The following is a 17443-nucleotide window of genomic DNA, read 5'->3' on the forward strand; positions in this document are numbered from 1 at the left end:
TTAATATTCAAAAACAAGATGGCAGATGTTTAAACATAAGACCCCTCTGGACTTGAAATGTCTATAAAGCACTTTTGACAAAAATCAACTTCTAGTCCTAGTCCCATAGATAAATATTAGTATTTTTGTTTTCCACTGTTTTAGTTTAGAAAGAAGCTTCTGCTCGCAGTCTAACAGTCACCTTCAACTCTAACTCTCAACAGTTCACAGCTCCAAACCAAAAATGACAAAAATAAAAAGTAATGAAAGGTCAATGAGAGTCCTAAGCTAAGTCAGAGCAGATAGCTGGTGCTCCAACTCAGTCACAGTAGCTCCGTCTTGGCCAACAGTCCCTAACATTCTCTGGACATCCTCCATGGGTACTGACCACTTAAATCACACCTTGTCAAGGAAGAAGGTTGGGATGGGACATGTATCAACTTCACCGCATCATCGCGGCACATTTTTGACTCACTTATGGTGCACTTTCCTACATTGCTACCCTTAAGTGCACGTCCACATTTTTCATTGTAATGCTGCTGCCGGGCTGCTTTACAAACAATGGCAAGCACCCATTTCATACATTGGAGCGGGGCGCACCTCACAGCACTTTGTTCTTTTGTTTTGCTTTGCCTTTTTGCATTTGCCACCCCATTCAGAACTCCTCTCCTGCTCCCCTTCTGGCGTATGAGAGTGCATTCATAAATTTGGTGAGTTACAGATGCAGATTGCAATGAGGAATTATGATGTTGTGGTAATAACAAAACCTGGCTCAAGGAAGGGCAGACTGGGCGTTAAATATCCCTTGCATATGTTGTTCTGGAAAGATAGAAAAGGATGGAAAGCAGGAGAGACGGCAGGATTAGTTAAGAAGAGGATTGAAGTGCTGCAGAAAGAGGATGTCTCAGAAGATTTAAGGATGGAGCCAATTCAAGAGTTGAAAAGTATACAATTACATAGCCCAGTGTAGTTTATAGACCAGCAACTAGTGGAAAGGATGTAAAGGACAAATCTGCAAAGAAATTAAAAAGAAATGCCAAAATCACAGCATTATAATGGAGATTTTAATTATCCATATACAGACTGGGATACTGGTTAGTGCAAGTGGTAGCGAGGGAAAGTGTCCTTAGATTGTGTTCGGGAAAGTTTCATACAGCAGTGTACATCCAGTCATGGAGTTGTGTAACATAGAAACAGACCCTTTGGTTTTTACCACCAACATCTTATTCCAATCAATCCTGCTCAGCACTGTGCCTGCCTATTAAATTCAATTCTCTGTAAATTGATTTCTCTTACTTTGGAGTGTTGCATGTCATTCTCCAACACCATTCTAAATATTATGATACAATGATCACTGCCTCCTAAAAGTTAATGTGTTATTGATAAATTGGTAAATCTTTTGCTTAAGTTATAAACTCGATGACTTGATTCAGTTATTCCCAAAGTCTGGGACTGGTTATTCACAAAGCCTGGTTAGAAACATTTGGGTGGATTTTGAGCATCATTGAGTATTTTGATTTCACTGTGTTGAGAATGCAGGGATAGGGAGGCTGATTTGATTTGGCTGTCTGTCTCTGTGTCATAACAATGTGGGGAATTACCACGTCTAGTTTCTGCACTGCCTGGAGCAATAGCAAGGGTCCAATTTCGGTCCAACTCATTAATGCTGACCAGGTATCCTAAATTAATGTAGTCCGATTTTCCAGTATTTGGCCCATATCCCTCTAAACCCTTCCTATTCATATACCTATCCAGGTGCCTTTTAAATGTTGTAACTGTACCAGCCCCCATCACTTCATCTGGCAGCTCATTCCATACATGCACCACCCTCTGCGTGAAAATGTTGTCCCTTAGATCCATTTTATATTTTGCCCTGTCACCTGAAACCTATGCCCCAGTAGTTTTGGACTTCCTTACCCTTGGTCCTTGAAAAAGGTCCTTGACTATTCACTCGATCCATGCCCCTCATCATTTAATAAACCTTGATAAGGTCACTCCTCAGCCCCTGATGTTCCAGAGAAAATAGCCCCAGCCCATTCAGCCTCTCTCTGTAGCTCAAACCTGCCAATCCCAGCAACAGCTTTGTAAATCTTTTCTGCACCCTTTCAAGTTTAACAACATTGTTCCGACATCAGGGAGCGGAGAATTGAATACAGTATTCCAAAACTGGCCTAACCAATGTCCTCTACAGCTGCAACATGACATTCCAACTCCCTATACTCAATGCATTGACCAATAAAGGCAAACGTACAAATGCCTTCTTCACTACCCGTCTACCTACAATTCCACCTTCAAGAAACTATGCTCCCGTGCTCCAAGATCCCTTTGCTGGGCAAAACTCCCCAGGATCCCACCAATACATGTATAAGTCCTGCCCTGATCAGCCTTACCGAAGTGCAACACCTTACATTTATCTAAATTAAACAAGGTAGGTTTCACTGTGGACCTGGTCCTCGGAAATGACGTGGGCCATGTGGATCAAGTGTTAGTGGAGGAACTTTTAGGAGACAGTGATCATTGCATCATAAAGTTTAGAATTTCTGAAGATGGGTCCAGACCTGAAACATCAGTTTTCCTGCTCCTCTGATGCTGCTTGGCCTGCTGTGTTCATCCAGCTCTAAACCTTGTTATGTCATGCTCCTTTAGTGTTGGTGTACTTACTATCTCTGAAAAAGTTTAGAATGGTGTTGGAGAATGACATGCAACAATCCAAAGTAAGAAAAATTAACTAACAGAGAATTGAATTTAATAGGCAGGTACAGTGCTGAGCAGGATTGGTTGGAATAAGATGTTGGTGGTAAAAACAGTAACTGAATAATGGGCCATCTCCAAAGAGCAGATGGTCTGGCTGTAGATGAGGTATGTTCCCTCCAACGGAAAAAGTAGGACAAACAAACAAAGGAGGTAGATATTAACATTAGAAAGAAAAAGTGCAAAATGTTAGGTAGGAAATGTAATTGAAATTCAGCAGGAATATTAAAAGGTTTACAGGGAAGGTGAAAAGGTAAATGTGTGAAACAAAGAGGAACTGTGAGAAAAGACCAGCAGTTAACATAAAGGGAGATCCCAAAGTCTTCTATAGGCATATAAATATAAGAGAGTGGTTAGAAAAGAGTTAGAGACCAAAAAGGGGATTTAAACATGAAGACGGGGGTCAGGCTGAGGTGTTAACTGAATACTTTGCATCTGCTTTTACAAAGGAGAAGAATACTGCCTGGGCCAATGTGACAGGGATGAAAACTTTGAAGGAGTCAAAATTGATGGGGATGAAGACTTAGATAGATTGTTGGTACTAAACGTTTCCAAGAAACTGGGACTGAATGAGCCAATTATTTTGATGAAAGGGAGAGTAGAAATTGAGGGAGTACTGGCTGTAATTTTTCAGTCTCCCCTGGACTCTGAGTAGGTTCTAAAAAATTGGAGAATTGCAAACATAACAATCTTGTTCAAGAAAGGTGATAAGGACAGTCCAAGCAATCACAGTCCAGCTAACTTGACTTTTAACTTCTAGAAGCAATTATTCAGGGTAGAATTAGAAGTCACGTGGAGATAGGTTGGTTGGGTAGGAGGAGTCAGCAAAATTTTCTAAATGGGAAATTATGTTTAACTAATTGGCTGGGTTTTTTTTGAGGTGGTAACAAAAACACCTGATGAGGATGATGCTGTTGAAATGGAATACGTAGATTTTAAGAAGTTTATTACAGTGCTACAACATTATTAGGCATGGTATAAAAGGGACAGAAGCAATGTGGATGTAAAATTGGCCGAGTGATGGAAAACAGAATAATGGCCAATGGATATTTTGAGGACGGATTTGTAGCGAAGATCATGGGGTCAGAATTGGCACCCTTGCTTTTCATGATATATACACGAATGATCTGGATGTTGGTGAGTATGGGACAATTGCCAAGTTTTCAGAAGACACAACACTTGAAAGAATTATAAAATCGGACAGCGTGGAACTCTTTGAGGACATTAACAAGTTGGTGGAGTGGGTTCATAGGTGGTAGACGGGGGTCAATGCAGAGAAGTGTGAAGGTGATGTGCTTTGGCAGGAAGAACACTGAAAGATGGCATAAAATAGAAGGCACAACTCTGCAGGGGCAGAGGGACATGGATATGTACGTGAACAGATCATCGAATGTGGTAGAATTCTTGAAAACAGTAGCTACCAAAGCACACGGTACGGTTATAAAACACAAGGGCAATGAGGTGATGCTGAACTTGTACAAGACACTTGTTAGACATCAGCTGGAGTATTGTGTATAGTTGTGGATGTCACAGTATAGAACAGCTGAGAGTGAATTGGAGAGAGTTCAGAAGCAATGTAGAAATGGGCAGGGAGGAGACCAAGAGAAGATATAAGAAGGAGGGATCAAAATTTCAAAAATACTCACCAACTAATGGCGGTGTTTAGTTATTAATCAAGAAGCATTATCAAATTGTTGTAAATATATTTTAAAAATTATTCTGCTCACTACCTTGAATTCTGAATTTTAAAATACAGCAGTGAAAAGCTGGCGATTGTATATTACAGACAGCCATTAGTAACAAAGTGATCAACTAACCCTTAGTACTGCGGACACACTGCAAGTTTCAAATAAATCTCTCTCCATATTCTCACCACTTGTCTATAAAGAGATTGAGATTCAAGTTTTCCCTTCGTCAAACAGTGCATTATTTCCCCACTCCGCCTGTTTGTGGGTTCTGACTTTGTCAGGACCTCAACTACACTGTTCTAAAGATAAACTAGAAGCAGGGTTCATTTCACACACTCTTTGAAGCTGTGAGAGTGAGTGCTCAAAGCCATCCGAATCACTTGACACAATGCACGAGATGTATGGCTGTCCCTGAGACCAACGTGATCTGGCAGAGGCACGCAAGTCACAAAGGGCCGTGATGCGATGAGATGGGTGGTTTGGTGATGCCCACTTGTGTGTAGGAAGGATGTAACAGACTGTGCCCATGGTGGTGACGGTGGAGCTGGACATAGACCCAGAGAAGTGCCAAGTTGTGCTGCCAGTTAACCATCTTGATTTTCATTTCGGGAATTAGCATCATCACATTTTCAAAGGAGGGGAAAATTGGGATTTGCATAGAAAGGGGGTGAGATTAGCTATTATGCAAAGAGATAAGTTAGTTACCATTCATTTGTGAGAATCAGGAATGCCACTTAAACCTTAAAGGGAATATCAAAATAATTTTTCTCTGTGTTGGGAATCTGATCTTTCCATTCTCACTGTATTTTCCCAACAATCTCACTCTTGCCCACACAACTCAAGGCAGTAAAAAATTCCATGCTGGGTCTGGAATCTGTGCATTGTAAAAAGAAACCTAATAAAAAGCATTTTTATACATTTTTCATAATTCATTCCAAAAGGATGCAACACCTAAAGACTGGCTGGTAACTAGTATTGGAACGATATGTAAAAAAGTAAATCGTGCATCTTCAAGGAAATATAGACGAAATAACAATGGCAGTAAAAAAAAATGTCATCCTTACTGAAGGATAAAACAGAAAAGTGCTTATTATCAGAAAATACAATTGTGAAGTGTCAATATTTCAAAAGGTTTCAAAAGTGAAAATTTTGCAGTCCCAACCTGATTGAATTCTTTGAAAGGGGTTACAGTGAGAGTAGACAAGGGGAATTCCGTAGACATAATTTAAGTACATTTCCAAAAGAATTTTGACAAGTTACTGTGGTAATAAATTAAAGGAATACAGTGAGAACAGTACCTTTGGGGAACAAGTCGTATATTGGAGCATGATATACAATTCTGGCCATCATATTATTAAAATAGATGCAGAATTGCTGGAGAAGGGGGCAAAAGATCCATAAGTAAGATGTCAGAAATATATGGCAAAATTTTTCGGAAGAGGATGTTCAGATGGGACCTCTTTCTCTTGAATGGGAAGGTGGAAAAGTGACCTAATTGATGTCTTCAGAATTTTGAAAGGGTTTGATAGAGTAGAGAGAGAGAAACCAAAGGCCAACAATACAAGACAGTCATCAGGAAATAAAATAGCAAATTGGTAAGAAACAATTACTTAGAGAGAACGGTGAGAATGTCGAACCCGCTCTTACTGAGAATGCTCAAGACAAATTGTCTGAGTGCTTCTATGTGGTGGATCAATCAGCTTATGTTGGAGAATGCAATGTAGGGTTCTGTTGATACTTAAATTAGGAAGGATACAAGTACGCTCAATGTAAGTACAGCCACTAGCATGGATTGTTGAGGCTGAATGGCGCATATACTCAATCAGTGTAAGCTGATATAAAATGGTCTTCTGAATTACATTCCAAAATATTCATCAGACAGAGAATTTCAATGAGCAGCCTGGATTTACAATTACCTCCAACACCCAGCATGCAGTTGTCAGCGGAGAGGCACGTTGCTGTATCTTACCACAAAGACTGGTCTTTCTCAATGTCTTCCTTACGTTCCTCTATGGCATCTGCAAGAGCCCGACTAATGGGGAATCCTTCTTTGGCAAGTTTGATGCTTGGCTCAAATAACTGTTTCCACGCTAACCGTCCATGTCTTTGATGTGCTAATTGGTATCCTCGGATTTCACCAGGAACTGCGATGGACAGTCCTCCTGTCGGTAGGTTCAAAATTAAACAACAAGCATGTTCTTAAAATGACACTCTTCCAGTTCAGTGCATTGATTTACCAGTCATCTGGTCATGTTTATCTCACAGAGTAATGATTAGACCGAATGAAGAACTTGGTTATTTTCAGTTGTTAAGATATTCTGAATAAACCGGGGTTTTCATCTTGGCATCGACATTTGCTGCTTCAACCAAACAATGGGAACAATGCTCCTTTCAGCTTCTTCTGTTTCCGATTTGTGATGAACTTGTGCAAAATTCTCTGAGCTGTTTAGGACCACAGAGTGTGGTCAGTTGAGAATGAGCATTTCAGGATGCAAGATTTGATAGGTAATGTGGAATTTTGTTTGAATTTATTCTGGACAGTGAAGGGAACCCTTTCTCAAGAGATTAAGTGGAGCGGGTAGAATCCACCATTTATTGCTTGGAAGGACCCTGATGAATGGCCTCATTTATGTAAGTACATTTACATGGGAGGAGGCAAGTCATGGTTTTATTATAAACTTTGGGCATTGTCAGGATAAAGGTGTTCTGTACAATATGGGAAGATTGTAAGAGTATAAAGAAGCTTCTGAGAGTCGCTCCCTGATTTGGTTTAACTGACTACTCATTGCTTTTATGTGAATGGCCACTTCCACATTTGACAAAACATCAGACGAGGTAGCTCAGAAGCTGGAACACATTGGTGAGCTGACCCGACAAGCTGTATTGAAGTCTTTCTCCTGCTCCCACATCCAATATCCCCTTCGTATTTGAGCTTGATATTCACTAATTGAAGAGGAGTGAACAGGAATCTACTACTTGCAAACCATGTATTTACCTTTACAAGATAGCCCATCGGGTTTATTGACAAACATGTCTCTTGACGCACTGCCTGGGGCCATTTCTCTGGAATTAATCGTTTCGAATTTTCCTGAACAGAAAAGGGAAAAAGGTACAATTCAAAACAGTGTGGATCATAGGACAAGGATACTGTGTTAAGTGTTCGCAGCAGAAGTTAGTATGCAACATGAGGAAATGGAGTCTCATCTTTCCACCTGCATGAAACACAGTGAAGGTGATTTTAATCTTAACTGCCCAAGTGAAAATCACTGAGGTGACTTCCCTACTGCCAAGCTGTACAAAACCACCGGCCATGATTTTCGAAATATGCAAACTCCTAGAATCATTGAATCCCTACAGTATGGAACCAGGATATTTGGCCCAACAAGTCCACCCTGACCCTCCAAAGAACATCCAGCACAGACCTATACCCCTCCGCTTATCCTATCCCTATATCCCTGTACTTCCTATGACCAATCCACGTAACCTGCACATCTTTGGACTGTGGGAAGAATCCAGAGCATCCAGAGGAAACCCACGTTGACACGGGGAGAATGTGCAAACTCCACACAGATAGACTTCCCCAAGGCTGGAATTGAGCCCAAGTCCCTGGCGCTGTGAGGCAGCAATGCTAACTACCATGCTGCCCAAGTATCACATAAATCTAGATATTTAAGGTTAGAGCCCATGATGTTGGAGGTAGTGTATTAGCATGGATAGAGGATTGACTAACTAATAGAAAACAGAGAGCTGAGATAAGGGGGGAGATTTTTCAGGATTGCAACTTGTAATTAGTGAAGTGCTGCAAGGACCTGTGCTGGGCCATAATCATTGACAATATATACTCATGATTTGGATGAGGGAAGAGAGTGCATTATCAGATGTTTGCAGATGACATAAAAAATAGACGGAAAGTCAAATAGTGAGGGTAACACAGAAGTTTGCAGACAGATATAAATGAGTGAGCAAAACCTTGGCAATAGAATATAATGTGGGAAACTGTCAGGTTGTGCACTTTAGCAGGATGAACAGAAGAGTGGATTTTTTAAAATGGAGAAATACTGTAGAAAGCTAAAGGACAAAGGTATTTGTATCATGCACAGATCACAAAGTCCAGCACCTGAGTTCAACAGAGACTAGGGAAGGCAAATGGAATATTGACCTTTATTTCAAAGCAAACGCATTTTAAATAGGGCAGTCTAACTGAGACTACACAAGTGACTAATTAAACAACAATTTGAATACTTTGCAGTTTTATAAAAGATAATAAAACATTGGAAGCATTTCACAGATGATTCATTTAGTTGATCCCAGGTATGCAGCAATAGTTTTTCAAGGAAAGGTGTTTTTTAGAAAATGTATTCCTGGGATGACAGCATTGCTGACTAGACCAGCACTTATTGCCCATCCCTAATTGTGCAGAGGGATGTTAAGAGTCAATGTGTAGGCCATACAAGGGAAGAATTGCAGTTTCCTTCCCTAAAGGACATCAGTGAACCAGATTTTTCTGGATTTTTCCGTGACAATCACTAGTGGATTTGCGTTCATCATTAGGCTCTTAATTCCAGATTTTTATTGAATTCAAATTCCACCATCTGCCATGGTGGGATTCGAACCCAGAACATTCCTGGGCACTGGATTGATACCACTTGGCTATTGCCTCCCCAGGTTAATTGGACCTGCAGTGGTTGGGGTTGAGAAGATTGAGAGGAAACCCAATTGAACCATATAAGATTCCACCAAGAATGCACAAGTGATCTACCAGGACGTTGCTGGGGTTGGAGAAATTCCCCTGGGAAGAAAGGCTAGATGGGCTGGGGTTGGTTTTCTTAGAGCAGGGAAGGGTGAGGGGAATTTTGATCGAGGTGTTCTGAGGAACATGGACAGAGTGGATGGCGAGAAATTACATTCTGTAGGAGAGCCTTATCAGAGTCAAAATGTTAAATCAGTTGAATTTTCCCTAAACATTTTCTATTTCATAAATCAATTTTATTTATTTGTGTAATAATTATGGGGAATGCACACAATAAATGATGTGATTCAATAAGATTATGGGCAGACATTATCCCACAGGATAGTGAGAATTACATATATTTTAAGATTATCATGGTCTCACAGTGCAACTCTATTATATTTGCTAGAAGCCAGATATATTTATAGTCAGGTGTATGAAAGCTGTACATCTTAACAACTGGCAGACCATATCAAACAGCATTAGTCCAAAACAGACAGTACTGACCGTGCTCTCCCAGCTATGCTTTCAAACTTCAGAGTGTGTTGTCTAATGCTGGATGCTATTTAGCATTTGGACACCACCTGCCGAACAATTGCAAGTGTGCAAAGAATTAAACTAACACCTAATTTACATTTAATAACTGTTGGCAACTACATGGAGCACCTGAAACAGTCAGTCTGCAACGGTCTGTTCCTCTGGGACGCGTGGAATGTCTCGAATTTATAGGCAAAGTGGTGGAATGAAGGTGAAGTTACAAACAGAGCAACGTAGCACCTACCTGTTTGTGCGTTGTAAATGGTCATGAAGAAGCCTCCCCCGATCCCCATGCTGTGTGCATTCATGAGTCCAACGCAGAGCAAACCGGCAATGACAGCATCCACAGCTGATGCATTCTGCCTCAGAAGATCCCTGCGATGAAATCAGTGCGACATTTATAAACACAGGAATAAGAGGAGGCCATTCAGACCATCGTGTTTGTTCTGCAAATCAGTTAGATGGTAGTAAAGTCAGTCATACAGCACAGAAACAGACGCTTCAGTTCAACCAGTCCATGTTGAACATAATCCCAAACTAAACTGGTTCGCTCCTGGTCCATATCCCTTCAAACCTTTCTTATCCACATACTTATTCAAGTGTTTTTTAAATGTTGTAATTGCATCCACATCCACCACTTCCTCAGCAAGCTCATTCCACACATGAACCACCCTCTGTGTAAAAGCATTTTCCACCATATCTTTTTAAAGTATCTCTCCTCTCACCTTGAAAATGTGCCCCCAATCTTGAAATGCCCTGATGTAGGAAAAGTACAACTACTAACTCTATCTATACCTCTCATTGTTTTATAAACTTCTACAAAATCATGGCTCATATTAACTCCATTCAACAGCCAAAGAACTCTGCCTCAAAGCATCCCTGCAATGAAATCATTATGAACCTTAGGCCCAGATTTTCATTCTGGTTAAAAGGCCTCCAAGATTTCTTCTTAGTTTATTAAAGTAAACTGGTCAACCAGACCTTACTCCTAGTAGTCCCTCAGCCCTTCCCACTGACACCTCATGCCCATCATGCCTCACTCATCCCCATGGCCCGTCGTATTCTCATCTACCAACCCCTTCTATCCATCTTCCATTGCCACTTATAGCCCACATGCCAATTCAGCACCAAAGCAAGCTTACTCATGCCCTTTTACCACTCATTACAACTGGATGCCAACTTAGTTCCAACCTATGTTTACCCACCCATTCAATGGCACTGTTTAGTTCTTGTGCCAACCTATTGCCAACTCACGCCAACACCTGACCTCCCACATTCTCCTAGCCCCTATACGAACTTAATGCCAACTTGTGTGCCTCCAACCCAAAATCCTTTGTCCCTACTCCAGCCCCTACCCATGTTAACATACCCAGTATCCATCATGGGAAGACCTCAGGAACCATGTTGAGATTAAATAAAGTTCTATATGCATTGGAGACTTCAAAAGCTCCATAGTCCACAAAGAGAACTAATTCCTTAATAACCTTTTGCAGAGTGAAGCTATGAATTTGCAATCTGTCTCCAAACTCCCCTTCTAAATTGTGATGATGATAGTTTGTGAAAGCAGTCTAACGGTAATAGCACTTTCAGGGCAACCCTCTGCCCTATTGGAATTAATTTTTTTTTCTTTTTTTTGAAATTTAAAGAACAGTAGTTTAAATATCTTTTTCAGTTTGATAGTTCTATAGACTGGATCCACTTCATGCACATGTTATGATTAAATATTGGTTAGAAACTAGAAAATGGACCTCTTTCCAGCAAAAGTCAATCTGTTTAAACTTGTGTGCTGAATAAAAGAATGGCCCAGTTGAGTTCAGATTGACCGTTATCTGCAAATTACATCCCACCCTCCTCACCCACTCCACACTATCAATAATGGGGCTTATAAGAAATGTGGCTACACTTTCAGCCCCAGCATCCCAACTCCATTTTGTCTAAGGCACAGAATCTTCACAAGTTGGTAAAGTCTTGGCCCCCAACCTGGTCTAGCTTCAAGTCCACCTGAGAACCAACCTACTGGAAACTGGACTTACCAAAAATGCTATGCTTTACAAGACTTATTTCAATGAAAGCATTAACTCAACAGAAACAACGGATCTGGCATGAAAGGGATATAGAGAATCCACATGGACGGCTATATATAATCTTTGTATGTGTGATAGTGTGTGTAAGATAAGTGAGTGGGAGGTCATGTTTGAAACATCTAGATTAAGCATATGGTCATGGTGTCATAGAGTCAGAGAATCATACAGTATGGAAACAGGCCCTTTGGCCCAACTTGTCCGAACCAGGTGCTGACCATGTTTCCTAAACTGAACTAGTCCCATTTGCTGGCTGTTGACTCATCCCTCTAAACCATTCCTACTCACACACCTGTCCAAACATCTTTTAAATGTTCTAATTATACCAGCCTTCACCACTTCTTCTGGCATTCCATACACACACCACTCTCTGTATGAAAATTTTGCCCCTTTTGAATCTTGCCCCTCTCACCGTTAAACCGTGCCGCCTCATTTTGGATTCCCTACCCGGGGAAAAAGACCTTGACTATTCACCTTATCTATGCCCTTCATGGTTTTATAAACCTCTATAAGGTCACGTCTCATCCTCCAATGCTCCAGGGAAAATCATTCCAGCCCTATAACTCAAACCCTCCAGTCTCAGTAACATCCTTACACAAATCAATTTTTGCACCATTTCCCGTTTAATAACTCTATTCTTGTAGCAGAATGATCGGAATTGCACGCTGTAATCTGAATGTGGCATCACCAAAATCCTGAACAGCTTCCAATTCCCAAATCCTGCACCCAGTGCTCTGACTAATGAAGGCAAGTGTGCCAAATGCCTTCTTCACCAACCAGCCTACCTGCAACCCTAGAAGCCTCACTGATTAACAACACCCCTACACAACTACTGGTAGTCCTGCCCTGGTTTGTCTTACCAAAATGCAACACTTTGCATCCGTCTAAATTAAACTCCACCTAAATTAAACTTCATCTGCCATTCCTCAACCCCCGGTCCAATTGATCAAGAGATCATTGTATTCTTAGATAACCTTCTTGTGTGTCCACTATACCACTAATTTTGGTGTCAGCCGCAAACTTATTAAACTATGCCTCCTATATTCTCATCCTAATAGTTTATATAAATGACAAGCAACAATCGATCTACCGCCAATCCTTGTGGCACAACGCTGGTCACAGGCCTCCAGTCTGAACATAATCTTAAAATCTGCTAATGTAAGTAGCTCAGGCACATAAGCAATATTGCATCACAAAGTCCAGCGAAAATCTCCAAAATGCTGGCATATACTTAAAATCAGTTTTATACATCACTCAGTGAGATAAGAAATTTTGTGTGAGAAGGGTCAGCGCTTTCAACAACCTGTCCAAAATGCCAGTATATTCCTAAAATCTGCTGCAAATGATGCTAAAATGTTAACCTTGGTGAGGTAAGCAAGTTTGCAAATCAAAATCAACCTTCTTTGCAATCTCCTCCACAATGCTGGAAAATTAATAGGCTACGACAGCAATGTAAAGAGCTGCAAATTGCAGCAAGAGTGCTAAACAACTGTAATACAGGTAAGGTCAAAACTAATAACTAGGAAACACACAAAGCGCCACTAGAGAACCAGTTAATCAGCCCATTACATCAGAACATGTGCTCTTGGTGAAGCACCAAACAGCAGGTAGAGAGGGGTCAGATGAGAAAGAATCATTAGAGATTCCATATACATCTACCAGATTGGAACTTCTATGGGGATCCCTGTGCAACCAAAGCTGCAGGCCCTTCAGCCCCCACCCCTGCCCCAGAACCCAGGAGCACCCCCCCCCCCCACCCCAAGCCACTCGGCACAAGACCAGGTTATCTATACAAGCCTCTTGACAGTATCCAACTGGCCAACTTTGTTAAGAAGCTCACGGTTTTCATCACCACGTCTGACCCATGGTCCTCCTTTGATTGAAGAGGCATTTCATGGCTTAGATGAGGAGGAACAAACCCGGCTTGTCAGTACGTGCCTCACTCCCCCTGTACGTTCAGTTCTGCCAGACCCTCAAATGCTGGCGGTGGGACTCTGTAACAAATGGAGACAGTGCCCTTAGCTGCCATTGGCCATTCTAGGGGGGATCCCAAAGACGGTTTGCATAAGAGCTGCCAACAGAAAGAAACATTCTACTTCCTTGGATCACCGCCCTTGGCTCTAAATCAGGTACATGGACTGATCCCATCCCACTGATCAAACACAAATAATATGGCTACATACTCTCATTACACATGCTGCTGAGAGTGGAAACCAGGCATATGAAGTATTTGACCCAACGGAATCCCACCGTATTGAAGCCTGGGCTCTTGGAAAACTAGTCCTAGTATGGGAGACTAACAAAGCTTTTTGTAAAAGCTATTTAATTGGGATAATTACTCCCTTACATTCAGACATATCGATCGTGGGCAGTAGAAAGGAACATAACAGGCATAGAATAGTAAGATTTAGCTCTAGGTGCAAGTTGTGTTGAGTTTGAGGCAGTGTTTCTCACAATGAAGCCCAGCAAAATTTCTCATACTCGCAGCGAGAATCAGGCCTGATTGCTGTCCCATTTTCCCATGCACTGTTCCCAAAGCATCTCACCACTTGCATCCCTGACACATGTGCCATTGTTAAAAAGTCGGTGTGCACCTAGATGATCAGTGTCAGTCTGGAGAAGCCCAGCATGGTTCCTGAAATTTGCCCCAGACCTTACAGACCCGGCAAAATCGACATGGTCCAGGAGGACCCGTTGGAGAGGCTGGTGCACAGGCGAGACCCCAAGGGGCAGGGTAGGAGACCACAACACCAGAGCAAGCCAGCCTGGTGCCACTTCACCATCTATGTGGTAGCACTCTGAATCATCTGGAGAAACGTGGGATGAAGGTCTGCCAACGCAAGTCAGATAGGATACCTCACAGTCGCTATCTTGGCTCCTGCACCCACCTCTCAATGCTGCATGTAATATCTTGCTTACACACCCTCACCCACCCCAGCCCCTGACAGCATGAACTCTGCAAGCCCTCAGCACAGCCCACTCACAGGACATCCACAAGCCGTTACACCCACTTTCATCTTCCACAATACTGGCTCCTCTCATTTCAGGGGTGACAGAGCAGAAAGATTCAAGATGGGTAGTCGATGCTCATTAATCAGCTCCTCATCCCTTATTAGGAGAGCTTTTGACTGACTGCTCCAGCAGAGCCTGGACTGGCTTTGAGACTGCACTTGACTTAATATCTCAGGACCAAGCCCCAGTCCCGGACCTCTGTCTCACAAGAAGAACAGAAATACAGAACCCACCTCGTCTTATTTAAAATAAAAGACTGATAGCTGATTTCTTTTTTTGCTTCAGAGGTTTCCCTTCCTGACAAGCCTCTTCTGATAATTTCAGGAACTCAGGGACAAAGTCAGAGGAATGAGATTAGCACCAACAACATGGAGTTTGAACATGGAGATAAAATTGTAGCCTGATTTTGTGCTTTTTCTGCAGTAATAAAAAAAAATCACAGAACTTTGCTATGTTTCAGCCAATAATCAGCAAGTACCTGACTTTATTTCCTTTATTCATTCACAGGATGAGGGCGTCCCTGGCTAGGGCAGCATTTATTGCCCATCCCTAATTGCCAAGAGGGCAGTTAAAAGTCAATCATATTGCTGCAGGTCTGGAGTCACATGTAGTCCTGACCAGGTAAGGAAGGCAGTTTCCTTCCCTGAAGGACATTAGTGAGTTTAGGCAGAGAATTGAAGAAATTGAGTTATTCAAGGTTTGCCGGGAACAGAACCAGAGAAACAAAAGCCCAATAGTTGCCATTGGAGATAAAGTGACTCTAAACGAATGAGTCAGACACTCATCTGATGTTTTTGGGGTCACAACATGTCCACCTCTCGGGGGGGGTGGTGAAGCAGCCTCTGATTGGTCAGTTGTGCAATGCAAGAGGTCCCAAGGATATTTTCCCATTGCCTTTCCATGAGATTTGAACTTGTTTAATGCTTGACAACAACACTCAATGTCACTCAGTCAGTTTTTACTGTTATTTCTGACCTTTCCATGAGCTGTCTATAGTTTTATTATGCCTTAAATTGTAGGCTTGTTCTTCAACTTGGTCTCCATTTTTTAAAAAAATAATGAATTCCATTGATCTCATAGTCACGCAGATAGCTGCAACTATGTGTAGCATATTCACATTGTCACTTTATAAACTGATCACCAATCCATCTGTTTAATAAAACAAAGTCTTTAAACCCTGAGTATCAGTGAAAAAGAGTGAATTTTGTAAAAGCTTTTCATCTTACACATATTATGACAATTCATGAGAAATACCCATGAATTGGCATTCTTGTGATGTGTCCTGATGCGTTCAGGACAAGCAAAGCATTAACTGTGCCTGTATACAGTTGGGAGCCTGAAGGCCAGCTGGAGGCCAATCTTGAAACATGACTTCCTGTGCTACTTCCCTGTTTGCTTGTCCGCTCACTCATGCTGCTCTGTGCTACAGCCCTACACCAGCTGCTGACTGGACAATCCAACTAATAGGAACAGCAATTAAAGGGAATGGACACTTAGTCTTTAACTTCCAATGAACAGAAAGAGTATCTTTGGCAAATTTAGTTTACCTTCTTTAGAAAGTAAGAAACTGAAAAAGTGGATGATATGATTAGATTGTAATGCACAGGATGAGATTAGATTTATTATCGTATGCACCAAAATACAGTGCAAAGTATTATTTCCTGTGATATTCGCTAAGAATCACCACTCACTGGTGCCATTTTGGATCTCTGTTTAGATTGCATGATATTACTGCAATAGCTTTGGTAGTTTTGATCCAGCAGTACACCTTTTCTGTGGTGTTCTCAGTGTCCAGTTATTGTTTGTTCCTGACCGGCTGCGATTTCTTCGCCTTCTCCTTCCTCATCCGTTGCTCCTCCAGATGCTGCTGCTGGGCATCGGTTCTTCACCCCAGGCTCCTCTTCCATTGCCACTGCCGCACCTTCGGCCACTATGTCTGAGCTGGGGTTGGCCATGGGCCTGGGACTGCGCGGGGTCTGGCCTCAACTGAATCCTCTGTGGAAAGAGATTGTCCTCCCATTCCTTTTCTGGGAAGCTTTGGATAATATTTCTGGAGTAGGCCATTCAGCTGATTATGCATGTGGTGGCTGTTGAAAATGCCTGTCCTATTGATCTTGCTCCCATCTTGTTTCAATTACTTCCCTTTTCAGGTAATTATGCAATTCCTTTTTGAAAGTTTCCTTTACATCTACATTCCCTCAGGCCATGTATTCCAGACCATAACAACTCACTGTGTAGGTAGTGGGCATTAAAACAATGAAGAGATGGGGCAGAATAAATACGAATGACAATTGAAACTGAAGGGACAGATAGGAATGAATCCAAAAAGGTAATCGGGGAAATGGTTTTACATAGTACATTGTAAGATTGAGGGATAGATTATCCAAATTTTAACTGAAGCCAAGAAGAGATTAGAGAGTTGGGTTATGATAAACAGAGAAAAGGGATACAAAATCATAGGGCACATAGGGTAGGCATGTGGATCATGTGAAGAATAACCATCAACATGAACTGGCTTGGCTGAACAGCCCGTATCCTGTGTTTTCCACTATTCCTCTGACAGACAATGTGAACCAGGGCTCCTTAACAGATACTCACCGGCCAATCTCTGAACATCTCCCTGCATCTGCAGCAACAGCAGCTCTCTCAAAGGAATACGCTGGAAC

The sequence above is a fragment of the Stegostoma tigrinum genome, chromosome 26, assembly GCF_030684315.1.
Source record: "Stegostoma tigrinum isolate sSteTig4 chromosome 26, sSteTig4.hap1, whole genome shotgun sequence".
NCBI classification, from domain to species: domain Eukaryota; kingdom Metazoa; phylum Chordata; class Chondrichthyes; order Orectolobiformes; family Stegostomatidae; genus Stegostoma; species Stegostoma tigrinum.